The following is a 21,363-nucleotide window of genomic DNA, read 5'->3' on the forward strand; positions in this document are numbered from 1 at the left end:
CAAACTCATGTGCTCTCCAGAATGTCTTCTTTAGGTCAGCTATCACAACAGCATGGTCCTCTGAATTTTTTTCCCGGGTGCATACAGCCAATGGCCAATCCAAGTGCAGTGTAGAGAGATGGCAGGTCTGCAGTCTGTTTGGTCTTCATCCTCTCTGGGGAATCTTCTTTTTCTCTCCCAGTACCACAGACTAATATTCTGATTCACATTCTGTGATGCTGCCGTTCTTTCTTTCTTTTGTTTTTCTTTTTTTTTTTTTAATACCTGCATAAACAGCAATGTCCCAAGCTATGTAGACCAGAGCAGTAAGCCAGTGATGAGCCGTGAACACCTGGACACTGATTGGATGACATTTGCAAAGAACTGGGCGAAGCATCTGGGAGCGAATGCTTGCACTTGGCAGCAGAGCGGCTGGCGCGGGAGAGCCAGGGTCATCCCAAGAGCTCTGTGTGATCCCAGCCCAAGGACAGGAGACAGGGCTTTCCTTGAAGGGAGGTACTGAATGAAAGGTGAGTCACGTAATTACAGCGGAGAGAAAGGGAAACAGAGAATGGTGAAGTCAAACAAAGGGGCAGGAAGAAAAAGAGACAAGGCGTTCCTCCCACCCTGCAGGGAGAAAGGAGCCGCCGCCATAACTTCAACTCAGTCCTCTCTCGCCATCTAGTGGTCATGCTTAGTGACTGCAGCACAGACTACTAAGGGGAATCGTGACACGGGGGTGTTGGTGAGATCGCTACCTTATGGCCTGAAGAGTAGACATACTCAACACAAAGGGTAACTCGAGCCAAAACCATCACCAGGAAAACAGGCCCTTTTCTGTGGAAGGGCTTGTTTGTTTTGATTCGAAATACTGTGCAATTAAAGAACAGATGTGTGTCTTGCTCAATCTGCAGGTTAATGGAGGTTGGCTTGGAAATTCCCCAGCCCCTAGCAATTTCTTTAAAAAGGATTCACGTGTGTAGCACACGATTAAAATCTCTGTCAGGAAAAGCCAGTTTTTTATGAATAAAGACTATTTGTTACTTCTATTTTCTGACACAATCCAGAAGCCAAACATTCCTTACATTTTGAAGAGGATAGAGAAGGAACCCTGTCACATCAGATCCCTTGTCTAGACTCCACTCCCTAGTCAGGGAACCTCAGGTTTTTATCCTCCTCTAAGAATTAGCTTTCCTGTGAAAAATACATGACGCAGGTTCTGGCCAATTTTTTTCTCTGCAGATTTTCTTTCCCCATTCTCAAATACGAAATATTTGAAGTTCCCAGTGATCAAATCTTGGTACAGGTGTTGGCTGATTGAATTATAAAATGTAGAGCTTTTTGGCAGCAAGAACTAATGTGTAAACAATAAAACATATATACACAAGGAGTTACAGCTTCAGAAATATATATGTCTACCACAAGTAATTGTGCTTGCCTATGCCAAAATTTTCACATGTATTAGATTCTAAGAGATGACAAAAAGATCAAGTAAATACAGCCTGTCAACATTCCTTTTTGTCTGTGCCTATATATATGAGATGAACAAAATTTGTAGACCTAAGCAGCAGGGTGCTTTCTCCAGGTTCCTCTGCATTCTTTTCTGGGTCACTATAAATCTATATATCTTTGACTGGATATAGATAAAGGTGCAGCCTAGACCTGTCCTTATAGAGAAGGTCTGATGTTTGTTTGTTCTACAGCACATCTGTGCAGGTCTGTGGGGTCACTAGTTATTCTGGGAATGATAATGTAGGCTCCCTTATGTAAGGCAAGCTGTGTTTTACTTTGGTGCTGGATGCCAAGGGTCCAAGCGTGCTATAGAAAATTCCACTTTGATGCATTGACTGCTCTGGGGCCAAAGACCCCTTAGAATTGACTCTACTTGAAGCCTGACTTTCAAGAGTACTGAGCCTAGAACAGTCAGAAAAGCTGGGTTCATTCTGTCTGTGCTGCATTCAAAGGCATGATTAAGAGCCAACTGAGCTGAAGGATAGTAATTATGGGGCAAACAATAGACTCTCCCAGAGATAGGAGAGCAGGAAGATGCTAGGCAGTTTGGTGGTTACTTTGGTGAAGAAGTTATTTCACTTTGTCCTGTGTTTTACCCTCAGAGATTCAGTCTTCTTTTCTCCTCCTTTATTCACCCTGGGCCTAACCTTAGGAAATTAACATCTGCAGGCAATGAAAGGTATTTATTTTGAGCCATAAGACATGGGATCCTTATTTGCTCTTAAGGAGGAGTCACACCCTCAAGGGGTCCTTATTGGCTCTTGAGGAGGAGCCACACCCTCAGTGGCTTCTGCTGGGTAGATATCTGGAAGCACTGATCCCACTGATGGACACAGCTGACTAGATCAGTAATGGAAACCTGACCAAGATGACATTCTAGAAGCCACAAGGGGTATAAGTCAAGAAAAGGGGGAAAGCAGGGAATAAGGTAACTGGTAACTGCAGGAGAAATGGGGTGGTGGACTCCCCCAAAAGCAGCCATAATGGTAGAGCTCTAGCAAAGAGAAACACTGATATCTGAGGCTGGGGATGACACATCTTAAATTGCACAACCACCCTAAACAAGCTGTCACATCTCAGCTGACTGAGAAGGACATCCTGGCTACTCTCATTTTTGTTTTCCTTACTCCTCTGCAAACAGTTTGATAGTAACACCCATTGCCTGAACCAACTGGGTATATATCCATGTTCCTTAAAGAAATTGTACAGCCAGCTGCTCTGCTTCCTCACAGGCATGACGGTGGCATAACGGAGTGAACACAGTGTAATTTCTGTTTGTTCATCACCCTTGCTACCCACTTCCCTTTAGAAATGATCCAACTCTCTGTAATCTCAGCACTTTGGGAGGCCGAGGCAAGTGTACCACCTGAAGTAAGGAGTTCGAGACCAGCCTGGTGAAACCCTGTCTCTACTAAAAATACAAAAATTAGCCAGACATGGTGGTGCACACCTGTAATCCCAGCTACTCGGGAGGCTGAGGCAGGAGAATCACTTGAACCTGGGAGGCGGAGGTTGCAATGAGCCAAGATTGTGCCATCGCACTCCAGCCTGGGCAACAAGAACAACTCTGTCTCAAAACAGAAAAAAAGTAAAAAGAAAGAAATGATCCAACTATCTATTTATTTGTCTTTGTTGGGGGATGTTTGGCAGATCACATTTTCCAAAGGTGACAACAACTATATCCCCATTTCATATGTTCTTCAACAATGTGAATTTGTCATTCCTCCATGAATGGGGTGGGCTTGTGACTGCTTCAACCAAGAGCACAGCAGAACTGCGGCAATGTGGCTTCCAAGGTGGGCTAATAAATGACAAAGGACTGCTTCTTGATGTGTGGCTGGGTAGGTAGGGAGTGGAAAGAGCCAGGTCAGGAAAGGTCCCAGGGCGCAGGGGTGGCTGCTTTTCCTCATCATGGCTGGATACCATGCCTCCTCCATTCTAAGATACTGTATATTTTAAAAGTATTATCAATTCAATGAAGACTTTAAAGGAACAGAGTCCCACCACCTCAATGTTAAACGTGTCATCTATTATGTGATGCATTAAAGGAAACATTAAAATATGAAAGAAATTCGTGAAATGCAGGAAAGTATGGTAAGTCCTTGGGTGTCCTTGGACATCTTTCAGAACATTCTAAGAGTCTAAAGGATGGAAGGCTTCTAGGCCTTATAAATCCCTGACCTCCCTAGTGTGTGCCAGCCATGCCGATTTATCTACTAGGCACAGTGTGGAGGGCCCACAATACTTTTAAGGTCCCAGAAAAATGTCTAAATGTCTTTATTTCTTTTAACATTTTTTTAAAAAACTGGTAGGTTAAATTAAATGTTTTTTATATATAAATATATAATATTTAATATATAACAGGAATATATTCATCTTTAGGCCAACACACTCATAAAAATATAATTTTTAATATTTAAGATATTTCATGTAAATATTTATAAATATTTAAAAGTTAATATCTAATGTGTTTTATGGAGAAAAATCCTCATGCATTCAAGTTGTCTCTGATCACCTGAGACTCAGACATGTACAAGCTCCTCTTTTACCCTCTCAATATCCAGATCTCAAGGAGCCTCTAGGAATGAATCCCAGAAGGGATTTTTTTCCTTTCAGCACTTCCATATTTGGAGTCTAGGTGGCCCCATTGCTCTAGAGTTAGCTGTGTGATGGGCTGTGATTTACAGTGACTGTTAGGATGCTCGCCAATCCCTCCTGTGAAGCAGGCAGAGGTTACTACTTTCAGTAGAGACAGTTCAATGTGCACAGCTGGGAGGAGGCCTGGGATTTTTCATAGCTGTCATTCTTTTAAACCCTCAGTCCCCAAGGATAATCCCATGGAGGGTAAAACCTGGCCATTTTCAACTCTGCTTGAATTATTGAGCATGCTGGGCATGAAAAAATCTAAATGTCTAGGAAAATAAATAGGGTGCATAAAAAGATTTTATTGCATGTCTCCAAATCAGAGAAGAACACTAAATGGCTGCTTTTAAAAAACATCATAGGAATTCCCTGCAATTTGGTATGAGATCTCTTGGCTCCCCTGAAAATCATGGACTCAAATACTTACTGACAAACTATCAGAAAAAATAGAATTCCCTGAAGCTAGTTCATATTTAGGAAGATGGCTTATGGAATTTTTGAGTGAAACAATAAATTTTCCACTTTCAGAATCTTTAGGCTTTTAGAATCTAAAAGACTGGATGGTTGCTCCTGAAACAATGGGAACAGGCTGATGCATCCAACTTTATTTTCTCTAGCTGCTTGGAGAAGGACGTACATGCAAACATGCATGAACAGAAGTAGATGAATCAAGGTACATTTTAAGACCACAAAAACCCACTCATAGGATTCTTGGGAAGGAGCGTCATTTCTTATATTTTTGCTTTTAATTTGTCTTACATCAATAGAGACTTCTTAATCCTTTCCCCCTCTCTTGGCCACTTTGAAAAGTGATTTGCTCCTATCACATTAAATTCAACTTTCATATCAATAAGATATGCTTTTTGTATTGTGAATTGCCAGCAGGGCTTGGAGTCTCTTTTTACAAGGTGAAAAGAGGCCTTGTACCATAGAGTTCCCTGAGGAAATGCATGGTTAGACATTGTGTTCTCTCTAGGCAAATATAAGACCCCCTCAGCTAAACTTTACCGAAATACGTTCGGGTGAGGGATTTAAATGATCCCCCAAAATGATGATGAATATATTTTTCTCTGTATGCATGAAAAATGAGGTTTATTTTTCAATTAAAGTGAGATTATTCAATATTGCATATTGCACATGGCATGGTAAGTTCTAAATTTTTTTTTTTTTTTTTTTTTTTTTTTTTTTTACACGGAGTCTCGCTCTGTCGCCCAGGCTGGAGACAGTGCAGTGGTGCAATCTGGGCTCACTGCAAGCTCCACCTCCCGGGTTCACGCCATTCTGTCCCTCCCGAGTAGCTGGGACTACAGGCGCCCGCCACGATGCCTGGCTAATTTTTTGTATTTTTAGTAGAGACGGGGTTTTACCATGCTAGCCAGGATGGTCTCGATCTCCTGACCTCATGATCCGCCCACCTCGGCCTCCCAAAGTGCTGGGATTTCAGGCGTGAGCCACCATGCCCAGCCATGTAAGTTCTAAATTCTTAGTGAAGATAGTAAAACTATAGAAAGGTCATTAAATGAAATTTTATCAAATAAAGGTGTGGAGAAGACAGGTAAATGGTAACCGTTTACCACAGGTGCACTGTTGGTGGCAGGTTGATGATTTACTTTGGAACACCCCTCCCCATAATAATTATGAATAAATAGTATATGGCATGAGTCAACATTATTCTAAACTTGTTACTTATATCGACTCAATCCTCACACCAACCCTATGAGGGTAGGTAATATGATTATCTTTATTTTATAGATGAGGGAACTGAGTGCCAAGAGATTAAATAACTTGCTCAGGGTCACATACAAACAGGAGCAGATCTGGTTTGAACCCAGGTTGGCTTTTTACACTCAGTCTTCTGTCTCTCACATCCGGCTCCCGATCGATACACATCATGTAGGTTGTATAGGTCATTCATTCCTAGAACTCACTGTTGTGTCGTCCCTTACTGCCCAGGACTCTCTAGTTGTAGATATGTGTCACACACAGGCTAGTGGGAAGTGTAGAGAGTTAACACTCAACCCTGCCCTAACAGCTCTCAACCAATGCCCAGGGAGATGGCAGATAAATACCAGCTCACTGCAGGTGGGCTCCTTTCAGGCTCCCAGAGGTTCCCAGCAGGTAGCCCACAGTGGTACGTTGGCCCTCAGCGTACCCAATGCTGGTTTGCTTCCCTCCCATTTCACTTCCTCACTTCCATGGCAGTACTTCCTGGGATCTCCTCCCTAATAAACTGCTTAAACTCAAATCCTTGTCTCAGGGTCTACATCTGGGGGACTCAGTCTAAGACATGGACTTTGTATTTAATAGTTTGAAAAATCACGACTGATGAATTAATCATTGGCAACTATGAAAATTGTCCTAAAACTAACTCCGTTTCATTCTGCCATACTGCATTGACCAAAAACAAACAAATAAACAAAGTCAATCTGCAAGAAATATTGAGAATCTACCAAATGATTTTAAACAATTCTGGGTAATGGAGGAGATCATTTATTTCTATGCCCCTGCACTTAAATGAATCAATTTGATAAATTTTCTTAGCAGAAACTTCAAAAAAAGGAAATATATCAAATGTTGCATGACTATATCAAGGACCCCAAATTATTTTTAGATTCTGATCTAAAAGGTAATAACACAAATAAATAGGATATTGAAAATACTCAGGTCAAAGTAAAAAGTGTCACATTCCATTCCATTCCATTATAATTTTTCCAATATATTGAATATATTGGGCTCTGATATAGTTTGGCTGTGTCCCCACCCACATCTCATCTTGAATTGTAGTTCCCATAATCCCAACATGTCACGGCAGGGACCCGGTGGGAGGTAATTGAATCATGGGGGCGGTTACCTGCATGCTGTTCTAGTGAGTTTTCATGAGATATGATGGTTTTATAAGGGGCTTTCCGCCCCCCTTTGCCCTGCACTTCTCCCTGCTGCCATCATGTGAAGAAGGACATATTTGCTTCCCCTTCTGCCATGATTATAAGGTTTCCTGAGGCCTCCCCAGCCCTGCAGAACTGTGAGTCAATTAAACCTCTTTTCTTTATAAATTACCCAGTCTCAGGTATTTCTTCATAGCACTGTGAGAATAAACTAATACAGACTTTTTTGGAAAAAAAAGAGGTTTTTTCCACAAACTGTATGTTTTGATGTGTAATTGTATTTTTAATTTGTCCTAAGTATATGTTGGTATCTAGATATTTTTTCTTTTGCCAAAAGCCCATGTGAGCTATTTTTCTTGCTCTCTTTAAATGCTTTCCTTGTTCTTCCATTTTATTTCAATTAGAGACTGTAGCAATAAAAGCACATCACAATGTCCAAGATTGAGGTTAACTGGTACATTGCCATCACCTCCGAAAGCACAATAAAGTCGAATATTCTAAAAATAACTGTGTGTGAAAGAAGGCATGGAATCACCCGTGGTGATTGTTCTCTAAGTGCATCTCTGGGCCTGTTTGCTTACTAAGCTGAACCCCCCGGGAGCAAGCCACAGCCAGCACTATTCTTTCCCACCACAACCTCTTCTAACTCTCCTCGGAAGTCATTTCCCCGAAGCAAGCTCAGATAGGTTCCATAGCTTTCTAGGTACTTTCTGGTAATAAAAGTTCTCCTGAAATTGTTAAATAATTAAAATCCCATTCAGTGTGATATCAAAACTCCAACCTTCATTTAATTTAAATTTTCTCACCTCCTATCTTCAGATCCTGGGGAAGAGAGGAAGAAACCTTGTGACCCAAATTATCTTTCTTGCCCAGAACATTGTAATCTGGCAGCAGTACCTTCTATGTGGTGGTTGCACAGTGGTCGGCCCCCTTTTTTATAGGCGTTTGGTGGTTTCCTAGAAGTTCGTCCTGTTAGACATGGTAAGGGCAGTTCCTCTGAGGCAGACAAGGCAGCATCTGGCTGGTCATGTGGACTCTCTGCCTCCCAGGCTTTGGGCTTTTCTTGGACCACATGTGGGTGGGTCTTGGATTCATATGATTCTCTTGGTGAATACCTTTAAGATGACTCTCACTGGGACCCTTTTATGGCATACACTCCTGGAGTCTGGGGAAACACACGCAAGACTCTTCAGTGGCAGCAGACAGACAACCTCAGCCTGCATCTCACCTTTAGAGCTTCCATGCTCCAACACAGTGACATGAGGGAGAAGTGGTGGAAATCAGAGATGTGGAAAGGAGAGTGGAGGATGTGAGCTAGGGAGCAAGATGGGGAACCTGCACGGAATGAATCTAAAAACCACACACATTCTTAAAGCATAGAAGACAACAGAATACTTTCCCTTTTTTTTTTTTTTTTTTTTGGTAAAGGCAGAATAGCCACAATATTAAAAGATGACACAAATAGCACAAAACAACAACAAAAATGCCAGGCCAGTCTTTCATAATATAACGATGAGAAGTGCTAAATACTAGCAAATAAAATTGAGCACCAACTTAAATAAACGCTATACTACAACCAAATAAAATAGTTCCCAGGAATGTAAAGATGGTTTATATTAGGAAATACATATATGTGTATGTATACACACACACACATAATGTCAGTTGTTAGAAGAAGAAAAATATGATTATTTCGAAGGATAATGACAAGATTGTAATAAAGTTCAACTCAAATTTTGTATTTAAAAAACAATTTAGTAAACCAGGAATAGAAGGATGCTTCCTTAATACAAGGAAGAATATTTATCTTAAGCCAATAGGTAGTTATTCTCTTAATAGCAAAACAAGCACTACAGGCATTGCCATTACCAAAGGAACAAAATAAGTATTCCCTTTGTCCACACTGTTATATAATACTGTTGTTAAAGTTCTAAATATTCTACTAATATTTGAAAAAGAAAAGCGACATTTGTAGTTACTGGAAATGAAGAGACAACATAATAACTATAAGCAAATAATATCACATAATCTTAAAACTCCGAAGCATCTACTGAAAAACTATCAAGATATAGATATGAGACAAAAATACAAATTGAAACATTTGTTAAATATTTGTTAGAATACGTTTTAAGTAGAAAAGCAACAAAAACAACAAAAGGTTTCTATTCATGATTTTAACAAGACACACAGAAAACCCGAGGGATAAGCTTATATGCATGATCCATATGAAAAAAAATCACAAGACCTGGCTGTGATTCATAAAAATAGAGAGATTGATGATGTTCCTGGATGGGTAAATGAATACTGTAAAGATGTCATATTAATTTAGAGGTCTAATGTCATCTCAATCCAAATCTCAGTGAGATTTTTCAAAAATTTGACAATGAGCTAATAAAATTTATCTGGAGGCAAAAGTGCAGACTAAATGCCAAAAAAAAAAAAAAAACACACAAAAAGAAAACTCAAGATCAGTTCTACCAAATATAAATTTTAAGACCATAACAAATAAAATAATATGGCTAAAAATTCAGGAAAGAATCAAATTAGATATTTCCTAAAGAAATAACATTAAAATAAATTTCAGATGGCTATGTGAGATCAAAACAAAACAAAACCTGAAAGTAGAGGGAGATAAATGTCTGTGGTCCCTTTGTGAATAAGGACATTCCAATCTAAAAGCAGTTAAAGAAAATACAAAATTAAAATAAGAATAAAAACTTAGAAGATATAATTTCAAGGAAAATCTGAAGCTTCCATAAGTCAAAATATTTAATTACCAAAATTAAATGTAGGCACAAAAAATGAGAAGAAAATTTGCTACACGTAAAACAGGTAAGTTATTTGCACCTATACATAAAGAACTTGGAATTCATATAACTCATTAGGAATGGTACAGAATTTAACCATAAAAATCAAGATTCTTAAAATTCTTAAAATTTTTGACCCAGTGATTCTACTTATAGCATCTATCCTAAGAAGGGTATTAAACATGCACAAAAAGACATATAAGCAAGTTTATTACATCAACATTTATGCCAGGAAAACACTAGAAATAGCCTACGTGTCCAGCTCTAGAGAAGTGACTATTATACATCCATATAATAGAATGCAGCTGTAAAAATGACATTTTCCAGGAATATTTAATAATCTGGAAAATTGCTCCCAATATAATGCTAAGTGGAAAAAAGCAGATATAAAACTATGCATTTCAGTTTCCATAAATATGAAAATGTGTATTATTTATTTACTTAGATGTACATACAGACACATTTGTAAAAGTGGAAGGAAATGCTTCAAAATGTTGACAGTGAGTTGACAATATCTGGTGAAGCTTCTCTCTTCATTTTTATCTTAAATTCTTAGGTAAATTTTTAAGTTGTGTAAAATAAGCACATAGGACTTTAAAAAAATTTTTAGAAGAAGATGTACACATGCTTTTAAATTATTGAAGTAAATAAGAACAAAGTTGGAGGACTCGCACTTCTCAGTTTCAAAACTTCCTACACAGCTGTAGTAATCAAAACGACATGGTACTGGCATAAGTATAGACATATATACCAATGGAATAGAGTTGAGTGTTCAGAAATAAACCATACATGTATGGTCAATGAATATTTTGCAAGGATTCCAAGACCACTAAATGAGGAAAGAATAGTCTTTTCAATATATGATCCCAGGTTACCTGAACATTCACATGCAAAGAGTGATTTGGACCTCTACCTCACACCATTCATAGAAATTATCTCTAACGGATCTAAGGCTTACCAAAATATAAGTGCTAAACCTGTAAAACTCTTAGAAGAAAATATAGCTGTGATATAGCTTTGTGACCTTTGGTTAGGCAACAGTTTTTAAAATATGACATCAAAAGCACAATAAATAAATAATTGGACTTAAAATTAAAACCTTTTATGTATAAAAGGAAACTATCAAAAAAGGGAAAAGATAACCCAGAGAATATAAGAAAATTTGTGGAAATAATGTATCATATATGACCAGAATATATAAAGAACCTCACAAAACTCAAGAATAAGGTAAATAACCCAATTAAAAGATGGACAAAGAATGTGAATAGATAGTTCTCCAAAGAAGATATGCAAATGGCTGATAAGTATGTGAACACATGCTCATTAGGAATTAGAAAAAGGCAAATAAGAAACCACAATGAGATGCTACTTCATACCTACTAGAACTACTATCATCATCATCATAATAAGCCAAGAAAATAACAACTGTTGGTAAGGATATGGATAAATTGGAACCTTTAATATATTGCTGGTGGGAATATATTATTAAATGGTGCAGCGCTCTGGAAAAAGTTTGGCAATCCCTCAAAAGTTAAAGATTTGCCGTATGACCCTACAATTCTATACCTAGGTATATGCCCAAGAGAATTGAAAATATATGTTCACACAAAAGCTTGTACAGGAATGTTCATAGGAATATTATTCACAAGAGCCAAAAAGTGGAAACAACCCAAATGTCTATCAATTGATGAATGGATAAACAAAATGTGGTATATCCATGCGATGAAATATTATTAGGCAATAAAAAAGAACGAAGCGCTGATACATGCTACACCATATATGAGCCTTGAAAACATTATGCTAAGGAAAGAAGCCAGACAAAAAAGGGTCACATATTATATAACTTCATTCATGTGAAATATCCAAAATAGGTAAATTCACAGTGACAAAAGTAGTTGCCAAGGACAGGTAGAGGATGGGATTGGGAGGTATAGGGTTTCTTTTGGGAGTGATGGGAATATTCTGGAGTTACTTAATGGTAACAGTTGTACGACATTGTGAATATACTAAAAACTATTAGATTACACACTTTAAAATGGCTAAAATGGTGAATTTTATATCAATCATTATTTAAATTATTAAAATACATGTTTTAAAATAAAATACAAATCAAATGTGTGCAGAACTCCTGAAGCACCTCAGCTCAGATCTTTTATGTGGCCAGATTCTGGCTACAAAATCTGGATCTCATCCTGTCCACATGACTCTGGGGAGGATATTTGTTGTCTTGAGCCCATTTTCTCATCTATGAAATGGGATGCCTTCGTGCCTCATCTGAGTCATTATATGGTTCAAACGAGATAACTTTGTTAACAGCAAGGCAAGGTCATAAGGGATTATTATTGTAATCTCTTGTCACTCTCGGCTAGATTATGCCAGAGGGGTGAACAGAATGCCTTAAGAGAACATGTCCTCTGCCTGGCTCAGAATAGATGATATTTGAGCTGGTCTTAAAAGATGACTTTGCCAGGCCAAGACCTGAGGATAGCCTTTTTAGACAGAAGGAAATGTATATTATTAAAAATGCGCAAACTCAGAAAATGCTACATGTTTAGTGACTGGAAATCACTGGAATACAAGCTGTGGGAGAGAGCAATTGAGAGGAATTTGGACCAGATCAAGTAGGGTCTTTTGTATAAGGTGTCTGGGTTTTATTTTTGTGATAATGGAAAGCCAGTGGACATGTTTAGGAGGCATGTGTCAAGATCCAGTATGGATCCTAGGAAGAGGTCTGATGACATCATGGAGGATGAGCTGTGCAGGGAGATATTCAACAGTTAGATCTGACAGGAGGTGGTTGAAACACCCAAGTGGCAGGTGTCAAGAATCTAACCCTGGACAAGATAAAAGTAAGGACAAAAAGTAAGATCTGAAAGGAAGCGCATTTTGAGGTAGAACCCAAAGTATTTGGTAACGGACTAGATATGTAGTGAAGCAGAGGAGGAACAAAGGGTAACTGTGAGGTTTCTGGTTTTGAAAACTGGGCATACTACCCAGTTAATCAAGATTGGGCATCCCACCGCTGATCAAGATTGTAGGTTTTTTGGAGAAGGAGCTGGCATAGTGAGGAAGACGAGGTTGGTTTGGGATACAGTAAGAATTAAGTGCTTACCCAGGAAAACAAAAATTTAAAAAAAAGAAAAAAAAGAATTAAGTATGGGTTGATGGAATGCAAGAAACACACTCAAGTAAATGCAAGGAAACAAGAATTTACTGTGAGAAGGCATTCAAATGTAGATTTGTGGAGTCATAGACCATGGTTTCCTTACTCAACAAAATTTCTCTTATACCTAGCAAAGTTCCTGGCATAAAGTAGGTTTTCAAATTGTATTTGAAAAAGGATGGTTAATCTCATGAAATACAATGAAAGCAATAAAGCATAGGCTTGCTGGCACTGGAAAATTCTCAGGCAGCCACCTACTCCATCTCTATCTTTCTGAAATCACGATGTCCTTTGCTTTGCTTCCCTTTGCATGTCTGCCCTAATCTCTGGATTCTCCCTGTATACTGGCTTTCTCTGCTTATTTATCCTCAGGACACAATTCCAAGCCCTATATCACCTTACAGATGGAGGTGATTGATTCCCACACAAGGGAATCTGACTGGACTAGCTTGGATGAGATATCCACTCTGGCCAAGTCAGCTATGGCCTGAGGGATGAAGTCAGAGTGATTTATGTGACTACTCTTTATGGGATGTGGGCACTTCTCTAAAAAGGGAATGTTGGCAAACAAAAAAATGACTGGTATCTCTGGTATAAGCCTGTAGCCAAACATTCAGGTGTAGATGAGAATATGGGGCCTATATTTTGGAAAAACTGGTCATAGATCTTGGAGTCATTAGCAAATAGATAGTGGTTGAATTCTTCAATTTAGATGAGACGACCTGGGAAGAGTATGTAAAATGATGTGAGAATGTAGAAGTGATAGAAACTGGGCTAAGAAAAATAGAGAAATAGCCAATGAATTAGAGAGGTAATTGTCAGAGAGATACAAAGAAAACCAGGAGACCTGAGTCACAGGCTTTGAAGAAGAAGAGAATATTAATAAGTGGAGATCAGGTTCATTTAAATTCTTACAAATGATTTGTTGATAGTTTCACAAGCCTGTAAGCTGAGGGAAAAGTTGGATATAATGTTTCTGTATGTCAACTAGGCATTTGACATCTTTCATAACATCATTTTGGGACAAAATAGAGAAATAAGGGTTGGATTGAGTTCAAAAGGAAAAATTATCAATTAGGCAAATGAAGAATCCCAAAGGGATGCAGCTTGATGGGATAGTATCCACCACTGGAGGTTCTAACGTGAGCTGAGAGGTTCCAGTGTTGTTTTGTCTTTGTGAACATTTTATAAACGATGTGAAAACTAAGATGATTTATTTATCCAATTTGTGAATAGGACAAATCTGGGAGGAATAGCAAGAAATGTGTGACTGAGTGAGGGTCCCACGTACATTCAGTAGAAAAAAGATAGAATTGTTTATGGTTAGATAGATGGAGGAAGGCCATCTGTTGTACTGTAGAGAGCAGAGAACCCATGTTCTAATCCTGACTGTGAGCCAATAACTTGACAAATTACTGAAACCGATGATTTCCAACCTATACCTGAGTTAAATCCCTGCCAATGGGATAGGAACAGGGAATTCATACACTATTTGTAACCATTTTTCCAGGACATTCAAATGCTACCCATCACTATCCATGGGATAACATCTGAAGGCACTGACTTAAAATTTTAATAGGCTCAGTATCTGCATCTCTAAAATGATAGCTCACCAGGATGATCCCTAAGGTCTCCTTTCCAGCTCTGACATTTGTATCTGTGTTTGTGTAGGGGAAGCATGTGTCTCAGCAGAAGAGTTTGCCTAACATCTAACTGCTAGCCTCGGTCCCCACCCTGGGGGTTTGAATACCTCCATGACACCCCATTGTCAAGAATCCTCATTATCTGGTCATAGTGAAGCTATGCAGTGGCTTTAAAAGAAAGCTTAAAATATAAATATACATTTATATAAAATGATTGGGTGAGTAAACAAATAAAACCTTAGGTCTCAGACACTAAAAGGCTCAATGGCATGTAATGCTGATGGTCTGTTTCTCAAAGGTATCCACATATGTTTGTTTAACCCCCAAGTTCACCCTTAAATGTCTGATTTTAGTCTAAATGGAAAGAGAACCCAGTGTGCTGGGATAAGATCTAGGCAAGTGATAGCGATGGTGCATCATAGATGTGTCTCCCATAACCACAGGTCAAGTGGAGTTCCTACCATAGGACAGGCTGAGTGGAAAGCTAAGATAGAGCCATTAATGTCTCATTGCTAGGAAGAGAAGCTGGATATTCAGTGACACCTTAGGATAAAACCACAGTTGAGACTGGACGCCATATCAGTAGCTCAGGGAATCTCACTCAATCATGGAAGAAGATCAAGGCTCAGATCAAGGCTTATCTGATGCCTGATTCCACAACAGTTCAGCACCAACCATCTGCCAATCACTTTTTTAAAGGACCTCACTGACTTCCACAGTGTGGCAATTCCTCAGGGATCTAGAACTAGAAATACCATTTGACCCAGGCATCCCATTACTGGGTATATACCCAAAGGACTATAAATCATGCTGCTATAAAGACACATGCACACGTATGTTTATTGCGGCACTATTCACAATAGCAAAGACTTGGAACCAACCCAAATGTCCAACAATGATAGACTGGATTAAGAAAATGTGGCACATAGACACCATGGAATACTATGCAGCCATAAAAAACGATGAGTTCATGTCCTTTGTAGGGACATGGATGAAATTGGAAATCATCATTCTCAGTAAACTATCGCAAGGACAAAAAACTAAACACCGCATGTTCTCACTCATAGGTGGGAATTGAACAATGAGAACACATGGACACAGGAAAGGGAACATCACACTCTGGGGACTGTTGTGGGGTGGGAGGAGGGGGGAGGGATAGCTTTAGGAGATACACCTAATGCTAAATGACAAGTTAATGGGTGCAGCACACCAGCATGGCACATGTATACATATGTAACTAACCTGCACATTGTGCACATGTACCCTAAAACTTAAAGTATAATAATAATAAAATAAAAAAGAAAAGAAAAGAAAAGAAAAAAAAAAAGGACCTCACTGCCTAGTGAGAAAGATAGAACAGAGAGCTATAAAATAACGTAAAAGCTACTATGGACGCATAGAGGAAGAACAACAATTCTTCCCTCCAGGAAGGATTCTCTGGGAAGGCTTTTCAGAGTACTATATGTAACTAAAAGCAGAGCTTTGAAAAATAAATCTAGGAACATCTGAAGGTAGATATAGCGAGGTGACAGTGGGCAAGAAGGCCTGAGAAAAGTTGTTCCAGGCAGTTACAAGGTTAAGTACATACACATACCAAGCATGCTATATGTGGAGACCTGCAAGTAGAGAGAGTACAGGGAGTTAGTGAGGCTGGAGATGAAGGCAGTGACAAAAATATGAGGCTCCACTGAGGAGCTTGCACTTTATCCTATAGGAAATTGAGAATGTTTTTGAGGGGTTATAAGCATAAGGGTGAACTCTATAGCCTCTGTCTGGAAGGTGGATTTAATGGAGCTAAAACTAGAGGCAGGAAGGCCAGTTATAATAACCACTGATGAACAAAAGATGATTAAGGCCAGTATAGAAACAAGGCAGTAGAGATGGAGAGAAGGGGAATCATTGTGAAAATTTTTAGATCATATCAGCTGGATTTGGTGATAGGAAGGGTAAGGAGCAGGATGAAACTAGGATGAGCTCCTAGGTTTTTGGCTTCGATGATAGGATGGCACTAATTTAAGAAGAGATCACAGGAGGAAGATCAGGCAGCATGGATTACTCTGAGGTTCAGATGAAGAGGAAATAAGATTGGATGGTAGCTAGAGAGGATGGTGACGCTAGACTATACATTTCAGGAAGACAGAGATTACATCTGCATTATTTGCTCACAATACTCTTAGCATCTAGAACAATGCTTGCCCTTGGTAAGCACTCAATAAATATTATTTTGAGTGAATATGGAAGGGCCAGTGGAAGGATCATTGACATGAGAAAAATTTGAACATGTTTGCAGGAAGAGAGAAAGAAGCAAGTGTGGGAGGAATAAAGCCATAACAAAGGGAGGTTGTGCTCTGTATAGTGAGGGGTATTAGAACATGCCACCCCAATATACACCACTCTGGCATTTTTTTGAGCTGAAAGCAATTGAAAATCAACAGATGCAGGAAGGGTTTTCTGTCTTCGTATCATGTGCTTAAAATCAGGGCATAAATTTACCTTTGTGAAGATGCCCTCCCTGCCACCAAGAAAAGAGTGACTCTAATCACCAGAGAAAGAAAGTCAACATAGAGATGAGTTTGCATAAACAGACCTTTCTAAAATATTCCTCTTTCATTAGTTCCCTCATATATTCCTAGTCATTTCTCCATAATTTATAGTCCCTTAAACCCCAAAACCTTTTTCCCTTGTTAAAATTGTATATAAACCTAAAGTCTAACCACTTCTTTTTTTTTTTATACTTGAAGTTTTAGGGTACATGTGCACAATGTGCAGGTTTGTTACATATGTATACATGTGCCATGTTGGTGTGCTGCACCCATTAACTCATCATTTACATTAGGTATATCTCCTAATGCTATCCCTCTCCCCTCCCCCTCCCCCACAATAGGCACCTGTGTGTGATGTTCCCCTTCCTGTGTCCATGTGTTCCATTGTTCAATTCCCACCTATGAGTGAGAACATGCGGTGTTTGGTTTTTTGTCCTTGTGATAGTTGGCTGAGAATGATGGTTTCCAGCTTCATCCGTGCCCCTACAAAGGACATGAACTCATCATTTTTTATGGCTGCATAGTATTCCATGGTATATATGTGCCACATTTTCTTAATCCAGTCTATCGTTGTTGGACATTTGGGTTGGTTCCAAGTCTTTGCTATTGTGAATAGTGCCGCATTAAACATATGTGTGCATGTGTCTTTATAGCAGCATGATTTATAATCCTTTGCGTATATACCAAGTAATGGGATGGCTGGGTCACATGGTATTTCTAGTTCTAGATCCCTGAGGAATTGCCACACTGACTTCCACAATGGTTGAACTAGTTTACAGTCCCACCAACAGTGTAAAAGTGTTCCTATTTGTCCACATCCTCTCCAGCACCTGTTGTTTCCTGACTTTTTAATGATCCCCATTCTAACTGGTGTGAGATGGTATCTCAGTGTGGTCTTGGTTTGCATTTCTCTGATGGCCAGTGATGATAAGCATTTTTTCATGTGTTTTTTGGCTGCATAAATGTCTTCTTTTGAGAAGTGTCTGTTCATATCCTTTGCCCACTTTTTGATGGGGTTGTTTTTTTCTTGTAAATTTGTTTGAGTTCATTGTAGATTCTGGATATTAGCCCTTTGTCAGATGAGTAGATTGCAAAAATTTTCTCCCATTCTGCAGGTTGTCTGTTCACTCTGATGGTGGTTTCTTTTGCTGTGCAGAAGCTCTTTAGTTTAATGAGATCCCATTTGTCAATTTTGGCTTTTGTTGCCATTGCTTTTGGTGTTTTAGACATGAAGTCCTTGCCCATGCCTATGTCCTGAATGGTATTGCCTAGGTTTTCTTCTAGGGTTTTTATGGTTTTAGGTCTAACATTTAAGTCTTTAATCCATCTAGAATTAATTTTTGTATAAGGTGTAAGGAAGGGATCCAGTTTCAGCTTTCTACATATGGCTAGCCAGTTTTCCCAGCAGCATTTATTAAATAGGGAATCCTTTCCCCATTGCTTGTTTTTGTCAGGTTTGTCAAAGATCAGATGGTGGTAGATATGTAGCATTGTTTCTGAGGGCTCTTTTCTGCTCCATTGGTCTATATCTCTGTTTTGGTACCAGTACCATGCTGTTTTGGTGACTGTAGCCTTGTAGTACAGTTTGAAGTCAGGTAACGTGATACCTCCAGCTTTGTTCTTTTGGCTTAGGATTGACTTGGTGATGTGGGCACTTTTTTGGTCCCATATGAACTTTAAAGTAGTTTTTTCCAATTCTGTGAAGAAAGTCATTGGTAGCTTGATGGGGATGGCATTGAATCTATAAATTACCTTGGGCAGTATGGCCATTTTCACGATATTGATTCTTCCTACCCATGAGCATGGAATGTTCTTCCATTTGTTTGTATCCTCTTTTATTTCATTGAGCAGTGGTTTGTAGTTTTCCTTGAAGAGGTCCTTCAAATCCCTTGTAAGTTGCGTTCCTAGGTATTTTATTCTCTTTGAAGCAATTGTGAATGAGAGTTCACTCATGATTTGGCTCTCTGTTTGTCTGTTATTGGTGTATACGAATGCTTGTGATTTTTGCACGTTGATTTTGTATCCTGAGACTTTGCTGAAGTTGCCTATCAGCTTAAGTAGATTTTGGGCTGAGACGATGGGGTTTTCTAGATATACAATCATGTCATCTGCAAACAGGGACAATTTGACTTCCTCTTTTCCTACTTGAATAACCTTTATTTCCTTCTCCTGCCTGATTGCCCTGGCTAGAACTTCCAACACTATGTTGAATAGGAGTGGTGAGAGAGGGCATCCCTGTCTTGTGCCAGTTTTCAAAGGGAATGCCTCCAGTTTTTACCCATTCAGTATGACATTGGCTGTGGGTTTGTCATAGATAGCTCTTATTTTGAGATACGTCCCATCGATACCTAATTTATTGAGTGTTTTTAGCATGAAGCGTTGCTGAATTTTGTCAAAGGCCTTTTCTACATCTATTGAGATAATCATATGGTTTTTGTCGTTGGTTCTGTTTATATGCTGGATTACGTTTATTGACTTTCATATGTTGAACCAGACTTGCATCCCAGGGATGAAGCCCACTTGATCACGATGGATAAGCTTTTTGATGTGTTGCTGGATTCAGTTTGCCAGTATTTTATTGAGGATTTTTGCATCGATGTTCATGAGGGATATTGGTCTAAAATTCTCTTTTTTGGTTGTGTCTCTGCCAGGCTTTGGTATCAGGATGATGCTGGCCTCATAAAATGAGTTAAGGAGGATTCCCTCTTTTTCTGTTGATTGGAATAGTTTCAGAAGGAATGGTACCAGCTCCTCCTTGTACCTCTGGTAGAATTTGGCTGTGAATTCCTCTGGTCCTGGACTTCTTTTGGTTGGTAAGCTATTAATTATTGCCTCAATTTCAGAGCCTGTTATTGGTCTATTCAGAGATTCAACTTCTTCCTGGCTTAGTCTTGGGAGGGTATATGTTGAGGAATTTATCCATTTCTTCTAGATTTTCTAGTTTATTTGCATAGATGTGTTTATAGTATTCTCTGATGGTAGTTTGTATTTCTGTGGGATCGGTGGTGATATCCCTTTTATCATTTTTTATTGCGTCTATTTGATTCTTCTCTCTTTTCTTCTTTATTAGTCTTGCCAGCGGTCTATCAATTTTGTTGATCTTTTCAAAAAACCAGCTCCTGGATTCATTGACTTTTCGAAGGGTTTTTTGTGTCTCTATTTCCTTCAGTTCTGCTCTGATCTTAGTTATTTCTTGCCTTCTGCTAGCTTTTGAATTTGTTTGCTCTTGCTTCTCTGGTTCTTTTAATTGTGATGTTAGGGTGTCAATTTTAGATCTTTCCTGCTTTCTCTTGTGGGCATTTAGTGCTACAAATTTCCCTCTACACACTGCTTTGAATGTGTCCCAGAGATTCTGGTATGTTGTGTCTTTGTTCTCGTTGGTTTCAAAGAACATCTTTATTTCTGCCTTCATTTAGTTATGTACCCAGTAGTCATTCAGGAGCAGGTTGTTCAGTTTCCACGTAGTTGAGCGTTTTTGAGTGAGTTTCTTAATCCTGAGTTCTAGTTTGATTGCACTGTGGTCTGAGAGACAGTTTGTTATAATTTCTGTTATTTTACATTTGCTGAGGAGTGCTTTACTTTCAAGTATGTGGTCAATTTTGGAATAGGTGTGGTGTGGTGCTGAAAAGAATGTATATTCTGTTGACTTGGGGTGGAGAGTTCTGTAGATGTCTATTAGGTCCGCTTGGTGCAGAGCTGAGTTCAATTCCTGGATATTGTTGTTAACTTTCTGTCTCATTGATCTGTCTAATGTTGACAGTGGGATGTTAAATTCTCTTGAGTTTCACTTCTTTTCTGTGACCTCTTGTGCACATAAGTGTTAATACAAATTATGTTCTTTCCTCCTGTTAATCTGTGTTTTGTTAGTTTAATTTGCAGATCCTCAGGGACTAAACCTAAGAGGACAGAGGAAAAGATTTTTCTCTCTGAAAAAAGGAGGTCCCTAAAGAGATGGGAAGGGGGCTGGGCTCGGTGGCTCACACCTGTAATCCCAGCACTTTGGGAGGCGGAGGTCGGGAGTTCGTGAGCAGCCTGACCAACATGGAGAAACCCTGTCTGTACTAAAAATACAAAATTAGCCGGGTGTGGTAGTGCATGCATGTAATCTAACCCCAGCTACTCGGGAGGCTGAAGCAGGAGAGTTGCTTGAACCTAGGAAGCAGAGGTTGTGTTGAGCCTAGATCACAC

The 21,363-nt window shown here is 39.1% G+C and overlaps 1 long non-coding RNA gene across 10 annotated transcripts in view; it reads right to left on the bottom strand.

Annotated features, from left to right (window-relative positions):
• Nucleotides 1-21,363, bottom strand: part of LOC117981642 (uncharacterized) — a 279,710-nt gene that overhangs the window by 143,893 nt on the left and 114,454 nt on the right. Inside the window, exon 7 of one of the 10 annotated variants that reach the window (XR_008619762.2) lies at nucleotides 7,235-8,184. The exons of 8 other annotated variants lie outside the window; for them this stretch is intronic. This is a non-coding gene — a long non-coding RNA (uncharacterized LOC117981642). Of the gene's footprint in view, nucleotides 1-7,234; nucleotides 8,185-17,520; nucleotides 17,659-21,363 lie in introns of those variants that run through there. One more of the 10 variants, XR_008619763.1, reaches the window with a different exon arrangement.

This window comes from Pan paniscus, chromosome 11, assembly GCF_029289425.2.
Source record: "Pan paniscus chromosome 11, NHGRI_mPanPan1-v2.0_pri, whole genome shotgun sequence".
Taxonomy (NCBI): domain Eukaryota; kingdom Metazoa; phylum Chordata; class Mammalia; order Primates; family Hominidae; genus Pan; species Pan paniscus.